Genomic DNA, 14,123 nt, shown 5'->3' with positions numbered 1-14,123 from the left:
AGCAAGTCATCTGGTAAAATTCCTGGAAAAAGGTGGTAAGAAGCAGAACGACAGAAGGGAGACCCCGGAAGACACTAACCCACACAACATCTAACTCCGACTACCGCCCCACCAAGCCTCTACCACAAACTCAAGCCACGATCACCACGGACGGATTATGAACTCCAAAGAATCTGTAAAGGCTGCAGGGAGTCTGTGGGCTTGCCTTTTATTTTTTGACATCCCTTAGAAGGTCCTGCGCATAACTGCTCCAAGAGCTCATTGCGGTATGGACAAGAATAAAGACTCTTCCTGTTTACACAATGACTTAGCATTTAGATAATCGAAAGCCTAACACCTTGCAACATATATTTTTTTAGCTTCAAGTAGTTCTTAGAACATTTTAAAGTTTATTTTACTGAAATGTTTGATAGCAATGTTTTATTAGACACAAATGTTACTTTAAGTTCACCTACATGTAACTATGCTGATTGCAATGGTTTTAATTAACTGAGCAATAAAGAATTACTTACTTACTTACTAAATAAACCAGGTGTGGGAATATGCAAAACCATACTTTTGTTAGTTTGTTAGAGACAGGAAGTCTTGATATTTAACTATTTTTGATATGAAGGGAAAAAAATCAATAGCAGTGAAATTTCACAGTAACATGAATCTTATCCCAATGGATTTTCTCCAGTGCAGGCAATCTGCACAATTAGGATTCTATTCCCAACTGCACTTTGTAAAATTTTTAGTAGTACTATGGTACTATTACTCACTGTAGAAAATGCTATTTACTAACCTTCATGCGAAGACCTCCACTTCCGATATAGCCTTAGCTTTTCAGTGCGGAAATGTTCACACACCACACACGTAGGTCTATGCTCTAGTAGTTAATGTGGGTCTGACAAGAGGAGTGACTGGTAAATAGGAAAGGGCATAGGCAGGGGTAAGAAGGGTTTATGGAGGGACATGAAAATGGAAATACACACTCACAAAACAGTAATATCATTGCAGTTCACTAAAACCACTTCTTAAACTATTACAGCCAAAAAGTCCCAAAACAAAACTAAAAGCACTCCAAACCAGCTTTGGAGTAAGTTCAGCATCAGACTTGGCCACTCACAGGTACTCCCTACAATAGAAAATAGTGGTGATTTAAAATAACTCCCCTTAGAAAAAATAATATTAAAAAATAAAATTATTTCAGATTCTAAAATATATATCTATATTTTGTATAATATTAATAGTTATATATAATTAATAACTCATTATTAGTCAATTTAACAAACATATTTTAAAAGTAAAGTTAAATTAACTTTTATTAAAATATAGATAATTTAAATTCTGTTCATCTGTTTTAATAAACACTAATACATATTAAATAAAAATAAAGTTATGGCTAGTAATTTTAAACTGTAAATTTAAACTTGTAAATCCTGGTGCAGGGGGCTCCATCAGTGAATGGAGACATGTAAGTATATACTTAGGAGTAACCTAAATGGTAAACAACAAAAACGTTTAAAGTTATGACTAGATGGAGTAGTAAATGTACATGTGAGTAAAACTACACATGTATAGTTAACTTTGTCAGTAGGCTCCTCAGAGTTGGAGAAAGCAGCCATACAACAGGGGAAGATTTGAAAATTGTGAGTTTCTCCACTGTGGTGTTTGAATCAGGCAAACGGGGTGGCTAAGTGAACTAAAGAACAATGATGGTGTTGTAGACGAATCTAGGACTCTAGTTAAATATTCCTGATTCATGCCCTTATGTGGTTATATCAAATCATATCCTTATATAGGCATAAGAATCATACCCATATTAAGACATAGCCAATGCAGTCCAAATACGGCAAGGCTACTCCCATAGACTCCTAGAAAGCACAACGTGTTCTTAAACAAACCAAGCCTACAGCATCCCGGGAATCCCCCTGCTTCTGTATTGATTTGTCCTAGAACTCCCGGAGTCCTGGAAGAACTGCGAATTCTTAGTGATGTCTTATGTCCAACCTTACGTCAAACTCTGCACCTTCCAGGTATAAATATACCAGCATCTGCTCTAGCAAAACTCGCGGTGGTTTGGAGCAGATCGACTATCTACTCGCCGACGCCCTGCTGTAGCAAGTGCCGAAGGAAGCCGACCCTCCCGCTGACGCACTGAGAGAGATGCTGTCTTTTCTCCTGCCGAGAAATCCAGCTCCAGTGTTTCCCTGTCACCCTTGCGGGTTACTGGGAGATCGAGTCCTGAGAGAGAGATACAAGACCTCCTTCATTCTATAACCAAGGTATGGAGCTGATTAGACCCTTAGAGAATTCTTGATTCAGATTCTTGGCAGAAACTATCTTAACTCAAACTACATCTCATGTACTCCTTCTCTGTACTAGGCTTAGGTTAGGTACACCTGGGTAGGCGTACCTTAGAAGCACCAGTTGAGTAGGTTTAGTCATTATTTCATCATTGTATGTATTTTATCCATTTTAAACACCTTATGGCTTAGAAACCATACTATGCTTTTACAGTACTATTTTATAATACTCCTTTTACTGTACGCACTTTACTTTATGACAAGTATTGAGATTGTAGCAATTCACTTCTCTTGCATGAGAAAGAAGACTGTTCAATAAATAACCTCTTTTATTGAAAACGCCTGTCTCTCTGTTTCTCTGCACTTCTGGTGAAACTAAGCATGCACGATTGACTGAGTAAAATAGCTATCCATTGTTTCCGCGACTCTGGAGATATACTCCTTGTTCTAGGGGAGCAAAGTTGTTATGTTTATGCGGTTGTCAGAAACTAATCCCTTCTTGTGAATTCGAGAACGTTTCTAGTGACCTCTGAGCTAGCTGGCATTCATAATTAAGTGTAACATATTCAATAGAGACCTAGTCGACCTAAGTCCTACGTCTAAACTATTGTTTATGTTATTCCAATGCGCAGAGCCTATTGGGAATATAGGAACTACACTACATGGCGCCCAACGTTTGGTAAGGCGATAATTTAACGCTAGATACTAAATTAACTCAGTCGTGCTTTTCACACAGACCCCTTTTTCCCGTAAAAACTCCAATAGACGTCTGAAGTGGGTGAAAGGTTAATATTCGCCAAAACTTAGTAGAATGATAATCCTATGAATTCGTTTTTGGTTTAGTCAACGTTGAAGGATAAAGTGTTCCAAAATATTGTGCACCTAATCTTTGTTTCCTTGAAACTTGCTCTGCAAACTTTCTGTCAGCAAAAATGACAGATAGTGACGACGAAAGGGAGAGAGCTAGAATAGCAGCTCAAGTAGTCTTAGATGACACAGCTCTCCAACAAAATGACCCGGATGCAATAATCATCCCGGTAAATGTAAGAAAGTGTGTAACTTACAAACTTATAAACAATGGAGTATCATCAAGAGGTGGTACAGTCATATTTGTGGTAGAGGCACATGAAGATCGGCAGACAGATGTATTCTATTCATGGATAACTTTTCCAGCAGCAAATGCTGTGACACACGAGTTCCACAGCAAGAACAAACCCCTCACTTAATAATACTTTAAACTCGGTAGTACATCCTACACACGAGTTCCACTACTACAAAGCAGAGAAACCTCCAGCGGAATACGTTCCTTTCGAGGACGTTGAAATTTCACTAACTTACCAGGAGAATCAGCTCTGGTTTAATGGCGCCCTAAAACATCAAAATCACAATACCAGGCTCGGTCCACTAGGTAGACCAGGAGCCACATGGCCGGTTCTAGCCAGCTACACACCACATCCTGACATTGAAAGAATGTCAGACAGAGAACTTTTAGTTCAGCTAAAACAATTAATTAAAATACATAGACAATTGGTCCAATATGTCATGCGGACTTTAACAGCCCAACCAGCAATAAAAATTCCACAGCACACCCCTCACCAGGGGAACACAAATAAAATTACACCACAGACTATACAATCAGTCAGTGGCAAATTACCCGCAAAACGGGAACAAATTCCGTTCTGGTTAGCTCAAAAAATTACTCAAATAGAGGCAGTATTTCCTGATAGTATACCTCATGAAAAACACAGAATTCTGACAATCTGTCTACCAATGGGGATCGCACCACAAATGGAGGACTGTGACACTTGGGGAACAGTCTTTGCTTCAATATACACAAAAACACATGGTGTTCCGTCTATGGCGGTCATACCAGACGTACTAAGACAGATTCAAAATGAATACGGTCCGGAGCCTGCTTTAAATCTAGGTATGAAATTACTGAAAGACTTTAAGCAAGTCTCGGCTATACTACTAGCGAACATGAAAGGAAAAGCAGCATCTGTGGCGATCCGCCAAAAATTAAAAGAAACAGAAATAACAGAACAATCTTTTGAACTTGCCAGAATAATTGAAAAGTGCTATGAAGAATTAGGTAGAGATAGTTTGGGTGGGAAACCACTAAAACCACAACTAACTGAAAATCCTGAAAAAAGCTTTATTAAGAATAATCTCATTACTCCAAAAAAGAAGTGGGAGGGTAATAAACAAACCACTCCCAGAGAAAAACAGTTTCAGTCCAGAGGAAGGTCTTCCCAACGGAGAAATAGATCTCCAGGACGAGGGGACAGGTCTCCACAATGGGAGCCCTCTGAAAAAGAATACAACCTTAGAAATAGGGACAATTTAAGAAAACCTGACAGATATCAAGATAATGATACACGTCCCTCTCGATCTTTTCAGACTTCCTCACAGAAATCGGAAAGAAGAGGACGATCAGAATATAAAGAAGAGCGCGTCAAGTCCAAAGACAAGGAACCTGCTCATCAAAGTAAAAAATTACAATTTCCCAAAAAGAAGGTAGCTAGTATTAAAATAAAACATGCCGAGGATTCTGAGGACACAACTCAAGAAAGGAGAATGGGCCCAGACAATGCTAGACAGCGCAGCAGAAGTAACCATAGCTCGCAAGATCCTGATGAATCTTCTGGAGACAGTGGACACGAATGAATACATTCAGGTGGAAACTGCAGACACCAGAGTTAGTGTACCCCATAAATTATATGAAATAACATTACGTATAGAAGGGGACAAAACTAGGAAAATAAGAGGTCTCTTTTGGGAGAATCTATCTGAAGGCTATGATATCCTTCTAGCAGAGAAAGACTGGCCACCAGAGTTTGTCAGGGAGTGCCCACATGGCGAAGAAATTATTATGCCTGCCTTCTCAAATCACATTCCTTCCAATTCATAAAAAATACACATATGCTAGAAAATGGGCAGTGGCCCAAGCCCCTGCATTATATAAAAATCATGTAGGATGGGATGAGGATTGATCTCACCATAAAATTCAGTTAAAAAATCAACCTACTGCACAGAGGCAGTATCCTGTTAAGCAAGAAGCCAATAAAACAAGTCAGGGAGATCTTAGATCAACTTGAATACCAGGGGGTGATTGAAACATGCACCTCACAAATGAACAACCCTTTGTTTCCTGTCTTCAAACCAGATGATTCATATCGTCTAATTTTGGATTACAGACACCTAAACTCTTTTTGCAAAACATTTGCAGTACAAAACTCACACAGTGCAGCACTAATGAATAACATTGTGCGCAAAAAATAGAAAACGACATTGGATATTTCAAATGGTTTCTTCTGTCAACACATTGCACCAGAAAGCAGGTATTTGAACGCTTTCTCCAGTATGGGAGCCAAGAGGCAATTTTGTCGTCCCTCCCAGGGATTCAAGAACAGCCCAGGATTATTTTCAGCCAGGGTAACAGAATTACTACAAATGTATGATGATGAGGCATTATCTTGTGTCGATGACATCTATCTTACAGACGATGACCTGGAGACACACTTGAAAAGAGTGAACACCATTATACTTGGGTTTGCATCTGAAGGGTACAAATTCAACTTTAAGAAGTCACGAATTGCCCACCTCACGGTCCTATTCTTAGGATATGAGTTATCAAGTGAAGGCAAAAGCCTAGCAGACAACTTTTTAGAGAAGTGTGCAGTACTCCAAGCTCCAAAAACGCTGAAAAACTTACAATCAATTCTAGGTTTCCTGAATTTCGGAAGAACTTACATTCTAAACTACGCAGAGAGGGTTAAAACCCTCTACGAATTAATAAAACCTGATTTCAAACCAATGAATTGGACACAGAAACACACAAAAATCTTACGATCAATACAAACAGACATGTTAACTAAAAGAAAACTGCAAACACGCGCAAACAAACGCAACCTTGTAATCCGAGTCATCCCAGGAAGATACGGATTTACGTACCTAACCTCTAATGAGGGAGAAACGGTACCAATAGCTTATAAATCGCACTTGTACACACAAGCTGAAATGAAATTCAGTTCTACTGAAAAAATTCTGACTGCGGTCCAAACTGCTGTAGCAAAAGAAAGAGCCCTAGCCCAAGGTAAGAGCATATCTGTTTTAACAGCAGTATCAGCCCTTGAGGCAGTAACAAGACCGAGCATTCCAAATGCTATGGCATTAGATCCAAAATGGATACAATGGGTTAATTCTCTTACTGCAACAGACGTGATACACGCATTTGATCCCAAAATGAAAAAGCTAGAACATCTAGAATACGAACGTGAATGTCCTCTGTCGATCGAAATTCTGCCTCTCGAACAGTACGCCTGTGTTATCTACACAGACAGATTTGCACAACACTACGTTGTGGATAAACAAGTTTACAATGCAGCGTGCGCGATTGTTATAGGTCGCTGGCGCATAGGTCAATTCAGACCCCTGGTCACTAAAACTCAATCACTCGGAGACTGTACAGCTCAGCGAGCTGAACTACGAGCTTTAAAGATGGCGCTTGAAAATGCCGATTGGAATTCCCCACACTAATAGTGTGCGATTCGTATTATTGCGTCCAGTCTTACAATAATTTCATGCAGGCCTGGATTGAAAACGGTTACAAAGATGAGACAGGTGCCACAATAAAGCATAAAAAACTATGGGAACAAGTAGTTCTTTTACAGAAAGAACTACGAAAGACTCCCGTGATACATACGCAGAGTCTTCGACGTGATGGCGTTCACGTGCAGGGAATTAATTGGCTAACAAAGCCACAACGGCAGCTGTTCAACCGGCATCCGTAGCTACAAAAAAGCGTTCTAAAAAGTAAATAGATGGAGAAACCATGCTGGCAGTAAAAGCCTCATTAAAAGGCGACTATGCGACATTACCTCTAAATTATCCACTCAATAATGCATACATAATTGATGCGAACTCCGTTCCTTTGCTCGAATCCCTGGAATGGGGGACAGAGTAATTCCAAACACGAACTGGAGGGCTTACTTGATTCAAGAAGCACACATGGGAATGGGTATGAGGTACCCAGAGATCTTAAAATCTCTAATAGATTTACAATCACAATACTGGTGGCCGGGGATGAGCGTGCAAATTTATAACTTTGCAATGGATTGTCAGGACTGCAATAGAGATCGCAGTTGTGAACCGGACCAGATACCAGCCCAGACACCTCTATTAGACAGCATTAGGCTATCTACATGCAGACGTCCACAGGGAAAAATGCGATCCTATAAATATTAAGACGAGATTCATTTGGATGTGGCCCCAGCGCTCGGCTGACACCAGAACTGTTATAAAAGGTTTGCGAGTCTATATCGGCACATACGCAATTGGCATGCTACATTCTGACCAAGGTCCTGCGTTTAGCTCTCGAGCTTACAAGGAGGCCATGGCCAGCTTGGGCATTGCGGTACTCTAGTCCATTCCATCCTGAGGGAAATGCGGTAGTGGAGCGAAAAAATCGTGACATAAAGCAATCTATAACAGTGAGGGTATTAGGTTCGGGTGATGGGTGGGTCAAACATCTAATAAGTGTCCAACATAGTCTTAATAATCTGCCAAGACATTCTCTGGGTGGAATCACTCCGTATGAACTTTTGTTTGGTACAAGAATGATAATCAAAGACCTCGATAGTCAGACTTAAGTGGTGGAACAAAAAACCTTTGATATCAAAGATCGTTTGGCTGTTTTACAGGACTTAAATGAGACAAGAAGAAGTCTAAGTAACACAAAGCTAAAGCCAACGGCCACTGAAGAAAAACCACCTGTCTCAGCAAGACCTGTCTGGATTCTCAAGATTGGGGATCTGGTCAGAGAAAAGATCGCGGTGAAGAAGGAATTTGGGCCTTCTTACAGAAAAGCAGTACCTGCCTTAGTATCAGCGGAACAAGATCAGTTGTACTACCGCCCCTTGCTGGTAGAAAGGAGAACAGAGTTGTATCAATCGACCTGGTAAAACCACAATCATGTGGCCAATAATAAGTAGTAGGCCCAGTGGACTCCCAAGATGTAGTAGAAGACCAAACCTTGCTACAATTCAAGAGGTTCAAACTGAGAGACTAATCACATTTGATAAACCTGCAGTGAATAAAGAAGGACTATGCAACAAAGCCATGGAACTTGTGCCTCTTGAAACCCAAATTGCAACAGTTCATCATGAAACACCTGTCTACAATGATGTAGCCTCTGACTATACTAATATGACAAAAGAAGAAAAAACTACAAAGATTAATAAGAATCCTGAAGCAATTCCAATAATTGACAGAACTGCATCTGGCTACTTCATCAATTTCAATGACTTTTCTGAAGATCCAAGTGAACATGAAGAAAAGCCAGCAAATAATAAAACTTTCAAAGAAAAAATAACTGAACTCTTTCATCAACTTGGAGAAACATATCTGATTTCACCATGGATTGAATTGTGGATTGTGTTAGGTGTACTTTTCCTCCTACTCTGGCTCATTTTGGTTTTAAGCTTGGGAAGAATGATTGATGGAAAATACAGTACAATGGACACAGCAAGTCAGAACGTCAACTTGGTTCTAAAGCCTCACATGTCATCTCACATTGAAAAAAGAGAACTATCATCAGAAAACATCACAGCCATTCCTATACCTGGTGGTGTAGCATGGGGCGCTACTGACTATGACATCTATGGCTCGGTTGAACTCTTGAAATATCTACACCAGTTCAAGGTTTCTTTAAGTGACTTTGTATCACCTAGTACTTTCTCTGATGACTGGGACTTTGAAAATATTAATAATATGATGTCAGATTTAGAAATGTCAGCAAAATTAACAGAACATGATTATTTAGAAGGTTCATCAGATTATGAAGAAATGTATTGCTTTAATCATTATGGGCACCACTATTTGCATAAATCTGCTAATCCTAGAAATGTTTTCACGTATAATCAATGGGAACATTGTCCAACACCGCCAAAAGGTAGCTCGAAAACATTTTATGAGAAATTCCCATACTTCTCAGGGTTTAAGAACACTGATCCAGAAACATTTTATTTTAAGATTATAAATAAGACAGGAATGAAAAACATGTTGACAAATACTAAACTGATATATTCTGCAAAATCTTATGAAAAATTGTCTACATTTGGTTTTGAATTTTGGAAAAATAACATTGAGACAAAAACTGTCTGGGGTACAAAAGACTGGCAGGTACAAGGTTTAGAATCATTATTCAGAGCCTGCATGATCCCAGAATAGATAATGTTCCTGAATGACACCATTCAACAAACAACCTGTCATGGCCTAGCCAGGATAAAGGACTTAAACAAACCGTCTATACCAAAGCCCATACCTGATAGTAATAGCACTACAGATGTGGAGATAGACGTATCCCATATTTTACACCAAAATAGAACTAATCCTGATTGGAGAAAATGGTTGATCTGGCCCACAGACACTAATAACTGTCAAGATAGATTCCTGAACAAAACACAGGGGTTCAAACAGAATAGGCCAGACTCAAGATATTCCCAGAGACAACATCCAGGGATAATAACAACATACAGTGTAGGAAAACTATGCCTCGAATGGCTACAGAAATCCACACTACCTGAAATTAAGCAACACTTGACTTTACCTAAAGAAGGTGCTGACTTGCGAGATTTCTTATTGGGGCCTCGCAAACAGCATCAAAACGTTTCATATATGCCGGTATCTATGCTGCTTACAACGAAGCTTGGAAAATAAAGCAAATTAAAACTGCTGAAAAAATACGAGACATTGATCGTATTAATTTGGAAACATCACTGTCTGTAGTGGACAATGGGTTAATGACTCTGTCCTCCAGAATTTATTCACTGGACAGCATTGTATCATCTGCTATTGATATAATAGAACTGGATATGCTAATGTTACAACATGGCCAATCCCAATTCCGTTCTATTGTACAGTTAGGCTGGACGTTACAAAATCTCCGTTCAGGCTACGTGCCATGGCGTCTAATCAACACAACGTCATTGTTTTCTGTCTTTAACCTTACAGATAAACAAATCTCTTTGGCACGCAGAGGAGCAGACTATACGGTGCTGAGCATTGAAAAACTAGAAAGATTACCATTGACAATCTCCAACAGACCTGTCATTGAATGGATAATACATGGCACCATTACAATTCCGATAACGACTTTTCAGTTTCAATATTGCCAAAAGCACATACCAGCGGGCCTGTATGAAAGGTTGGGTAAAGGATACATCAAGTCAACCTGGAATTTACCTTACACACATAGATGTTGGAGTGGGGGGGAAAAAAGAGGTATTTCTTAGTGGTAACAACTGTAAAAATTCACTGAGCGGTACACTTCTGTGTCAAGGAATTAACTTGCATGGAGCCTGCGAAGGTTCATCAAATAACCTTTCATGCCACCTGCACGGCACCCCTGCTACACAAATAGAGCCTTTTTTCAGACAACTTTCCAACGGCAGTTACGAAGTGACCGCAGCTGTTGTGGCATGGTGCCAGGAACGGCCTATCTTGTCAGTGTTACATCCAGGGTCACTTGCTGTATGCAAGTATTGTATCCAAACAGCAAACCAGAAAAGGAGGCAACGATATGGCCTTCTCTGAATATCTCTTCTATTCGAATTGATACTTTAAGCAGAATGAAGTCCATTCTTTTACAAACAACTGTGCCTTTAACCTCGTCTAAAGAAACGTATGATCTGCAAGTCGCAAGGACATCGGCAGAGATACATGCATTATTATCAACAAATTGCCCCGTGCATTTCGTAGAAATGTTAAGTCAAATCTTAAACATGTCTGATACCAGTGGCATCGCACATGTATTTAAGAAAAATTTTCGGGACTGTTAGCACCCTTTGAAGCAGTCCGGAGCATCTTCCCGAATTTCGTGCACTGTGTTCGGCGGCCTGCCTCTCATCTCTGGACTCGTAGCAGGAATCTTATTTTTGTTCCTTATACTCCGATATGGCAAGTCCAGTCACAGACAAAACTCAGGCTACAATGGAAGAAACGCTCCTAGCAATGCGATACTGAGATCGGATTACTAAAGTCCTCGGCTTAGCTCGGCTAAGAGATCTGAATACTACCTGGTTTCTTTCATTCAGACCAATCTGGCAAGATTGCATCCTACCTGTTCTACGATGCCTAATCTGTGGAGAAGAATGCGTGTTAGACGTCTGTCTCACACTTACATCAGCAGTACCTATGGATGTCGATACTTTCCTTGTTTCGGTATCAGCTCATGCAACGTGTTGTCCCCAGCGGCTACCTATTCTGATGACGGCATTCGTTGAGACCTCACCATTACGATTAGGTGGCGGTGAGGTACGAGATGAAAGCAGCACACTGGTACAACCTTCTGTGACCATTGCTGATCTAGACACCGATGACGGCAATGCATCTCACATATGCACTATTACTACTTTTTCGGACATGGTCCAACTTTCACCTACTGTTGTGGACGAATTCTTTGCCAGCCTATCTGAGTTAATGTTCTCTCCTAACAACGAGAATAACTTTTGAAAACACAAGCACACAGCGTTCCCTGAACTCTGAATTCGGCCTTCAGTTTTGATAAACAGAACCTCGTGAAAAACTATTGGAACTATTTTTTCCCTGAAAGCGAAATTATTTTTTCCCCGTTCCCAAAATATTTACCATTTTGGCACATGATACTCTGCTTAAAGTAGAACTATTCTCAGAGAACAAGATTTCTATTTTTGAAAACTCTAGAGACAATATTTTGACTTAGCCTCTAGCACATGTACAGTCTTGTATAAATATGTGATGAAATGGTCTCGACCCTCTCGTCTGTATTAAGAGCCATTTCATAAATGGAAATTTCGTGATTCATTCAGTCGCCATTTCAATGTACAATATATGCATTATCTGAATGATACCACTGCTTGAAAACGTACAGTATAATACTTTACAATTTTTTGTGTATATACCATTTCAAATGCATTTTTATGTATTTTGGGGTGGGATGGAAAACACATGCATAGATATGTTTAAAATTGCTTAGCATTTAGTAATGATGGACATTATACGTGGAGTGGGTGTTGTAGACGAATCTAGGACTCTAGTTAAATATTCCCGATTCATGCCCTTATGTGGTTATATCAATCCTTATATAGGCATAAGAATCATACCCATATTAAGACATAGCCAATGCAGTCCAAATACGGCAAGGCTACTCCCATAGACTCCTAGAAAGCACAACGTGTTCTTAAACAAACCAAGCCACCAGCAGCCCGGGAATCCCCCCTGCTTCTGTATTGATTTGTCCTAGAACTCCCAGATTCCTGAAAGAACTGCGAGTTCTTAGTGACGTCTTATGTCCAACCTTACGTCAAACTCGGCACCTTCCAGGTATAAATATACCAGCATCTGCCCTAGCAAAACACGCGGTGATTTGGAGCAGATCGACTATCTACTTGCAGACGCCCTGCTGTAGCAAGTGCCGAAGGAAGCCGACCCTCCCGCTGACGCACTGAAAGAGACGCTGTCTTTTCTCCTGCTGAGAAATCCAGCTCCAGTGTTTCCCTGTCACCCTTGCGGGTTACTGGGAGATCGAGTCCTGAGAGAGAGATACAAGACCTCCTTCATTCTATAACCAAGGTATGGAGCTGATTAGACCCTTAGAGAATTCTTGATTCAGATTCTTGGCAGAAACTATCTTAACTCAAACTACATCTCACGTACTCTTTCCCTGTACTAGGCTTAGGTTAGGTACACCGGGGTAGGCGTATCTTAGAAGCATCAGTTGAGTACGTTTAGTCATTATTTTATCATTGTATGTATTTTATCCATTTTAAACACCGTATGGCTTAGACACCATACTATGCTTTTACAGTACTATTTTATAATACTCCTTTTACTGTACGCACTTTACTTTATGACAAGTATTACGATTGTAGCAATTCACTTCTCTTGCATGAGAAAGAAGACTGTTCAATAAATAACCTCTTTTATTGAAAACGCCCGTCTCTCTGTTTCTCTGCACTTCTGGTGAAACTAAGCATGCACGATTGACTGAGTAAAATAGCTATCTATTGTTTCCGCGACTCTGGAGATATACTCCTTGTTCTAGGGGAGCAAAGTTGTCATGTTTATGCGGTTGTCAGAAACTAATCCCTTCTGTATGGTGTTAACATTGAATAATAAAGAATTTTGAAAATACAAGAAAAGACATCATCTTTGTATAAATTCAGTAACAGAATTGTTATTTGAAGAAATTTGTGGTGCACCTTTGCATTTGTTAACTCCCTTCTTGTGAATTCGAGAAAGTTTATAGTGACCTCTGAGCTAGCTGGCATTCATAATTAAGTCTAACATATTCAATAGAGAACTAGTCGACCTAAGTCCTACGTCTAAACTATAGTTTATGTTATTCCAATGCGCAGAGCCTATTGGAAATATAGGAACTACACTACCATGGATTCAACTCAGATCTGTGACTGTGGGTGAGTGTCTGAAAAGTTTCAGCACTTCGTCCATCATCTCCTTTTGTTAGAAAAGTTACACATATTCAAGTGTCCTGGGTTTATGTGCTTGCTGCTGGATATTTATCAGATATATTATCAGATTGTCTATAACTATCCATTTCCTGTCACCTTGTATGCAAGAAGCTGTCCTCAACTTTATGTACTTAACTACAGTTGTACGATTCTATGTGCTCAATCCTAAATGATGTCTGTTAAAGGAAACCTTCAGTTGTTTGCATGGTCAAAAGCTTTTTTGCATAGATTAACCTCTGAAACACCAAATCATTATATAAGAAAGTAAATGTGTGTCACGGACATTTATCTGCTGTGCCTTCTTCCTCCTAGATTACACAAACTT

The 14,123-nt window shown here is 39.8% G+C and overlaps 1 protein-coding gene across 1 annotated transcript in view; it reads left to right on the top strand.

The window, feature by feature from the left end:
* The window catches only part of ABCC2 (ATP binding cassette subfamily C member 2), a 678,688-nt gene that overhangs the window by 426,911 nt on the left and 237,654 nt on the right, over nt 1-14,123 (top strand). The window lies entirely within an intron of this gene.

Source organism: Lissotriton helveticus, chromosome 5_1 (genome assembly GCF_964261635.1).
Source record: "Lissotriton helveticus chromosome 5_1, aLisHel1.1, whole genome shotgun sequence".
In the NCBI taxonomy this organism is placed as follows: Eukaryota; Metazoa; Chordata; class Amphibia; order Caudata; family Salamandridae; genus Lissotriton; species Lissotriton helveticus.
Note: the sequence above shows the minus strand (reverse complement) of the source record. Positions and strands in the feature narration are given on the sequence as shown.